The sequence below is a fragment of the Myotis davidii genome, unplaced genomic scaffold (genome assembly GCF_000327345.1).
Source record: "Myotis davidii unplaced genomic scaffold, ASM32734v1 scaffold12555, whole genome shotgun sequence".
Taxonomy (NCBI): domain Eukaryota; kingdom Metazoa; phylum Chordata; class Mammalia; order Chiroptera; family Vespertilionidae; genus Myotis; species Myotis davidii.
Genome location: NW_006286089.1, coordinates 1 through 1642, shown reverse-complemented (window position 1 = coordinate 1642; position 1642 = coordinate 1). Strand labels below are relative to the sequence as shown.

At 56.4% G+C, this 1642-nt stretch overlaps 1 pseudogene; it reads left to right on the top strand.

The window, feature by feature from the left end:
- The first annotated feature begins 353 nt into the window (after positions 1–353).
- LOC102764701 lies at positions 354–1633 on the top strand (annotated as a pseudogene).
- The last annotated feature ends 9 nt before the right edge of the window (positions 1634–1642 follow it).

Sequence of the window (1642 nt, the reverse complement as noted above, 5' to 3'; positions counted from 1 at the left end):
GCTGAGGATCCCTCTGGCAGGTTGGGTCACTCGGCCTGTCCTGCGGTGATCTGGCCAAACCGGCTCTCCAATATCTGCGAGGGGTCCTGGATTATGAGAAGGCAGTTCTCAGGTGATGCAACCCAGAATCAGGCTCCCTCCTCTCTGGCTCCAGGATGGTCATCCGAGAATCGCAGTTGCCTTCCATCACTATCTCTCATCCCAGTGATTCTGGTATCTCTATTCTCACATACATTAGTGACTTATTTTACTAAAAACCCCTGATAACTTTGGCCCTGGCCAGAGAGCTCAGTTGATTAAAGCTTCATCTCAATAGTGCCAAGGTTGTGGGTTCCATCCTCAGTCAGGCTCCATGCAAGAATCAAACAATGTGCTGCCATTGAGATGTAGCCGCTGGTTCCGGAGCCAGAGGCGCCGCCAGGGATTATTGGTCCCAGCAGACCACCCCTGGATCCAGGGTTAACAATCTGCATTTCCATCTGAACCACGGGAAGAAAGGGTAGCTGGTCGGTGGGATTCCTGCTCCACGAACACGATGCTTTCCAAGCTAGCTCGTCTGCAGACTGTGGCGGGGATTTGTCGGGCACCCCACGTCAGTGGCTTCTGCTACATCGGTGGTGACTAAGAAGACGGTCCAAGGCCCTCTATCCTCTGGTGACGTTTTTGAACGGGGAGCCAAGTATGGCGCTCACAACTACTACCCTGACTGGTCGCCCTGGAGAGAGGGACAGGTATTTCCCTGTGGGCAGCGGAAGGCAGGAAATGCTTTGATTTCCTGAGTGCGCACAGCGCCTTCAACCAAGGCAATGGCCACCCCAAGATCGTGGACGCCCTGAAGGGCCAGGCGGAGAAGCTGACTCTGACCTCGGGCCTCCTACAGCAACATGCTGGGCGAGGTCGGACGAGGAGAATGTCACGAAGCTCTTCAACCACCACCAGGTTCTCCCCATCAGCACAGGGTGGAGGCTGGGGTGACCGCTTGCAAGCTAGCACGGCGGTGGTGCTACTCCGTGAAGGGCATCCCCAAGTTCAAAGCCAGTGGTGGTGGGGCTGCAACGTGAAGGGCATCCCCAAGATCAAAGCCAAGATCGTCTTCGCAGCTGGAAACTTTTGGGGCAGGACTCTGTGTGCCATCTCCAGCTCCACGGACCGCAGCAGTGACAGTGGCTTGGGCCCCTTCATGCCGGGGTTCGAGATCATTCCCTACAACGACATGTCTGCTCTCGAGTGTGTTCTTCGAGCTTGCTCTTCAGGATCCAAACGTTGCTGCATTCATAGTTGAACCCATTCAGGGCGAGTCTGGCGTCATTGTTCCGACCCAGGCTGCCTGATGGGTGTGTGTGAGCTCTGCTCCTGGCACCAGGTCCTGTTTATTGGATGAGACCCAGATGGGACTGACCAGGACTGGTCGATGGTTGGTGGTCTGCCATGAAAACGTCAGGCCTGACCTCTTCCTCTTAGGCAAGGCTCTTTCCGGTGGCCTGTACTCCATGTGGGCGATGCTATGTGACCACGAGATCATGCTGACCATCCAGCCCCGGGAGCGCATCTCCACATACGGGGGCAACCCCCTGGGCAGCTGCAGGGCCAACGACGCCTGCGAGGTTTTAGAAGAGAACGAGCTCAGGAAGCTGCCCTCGGA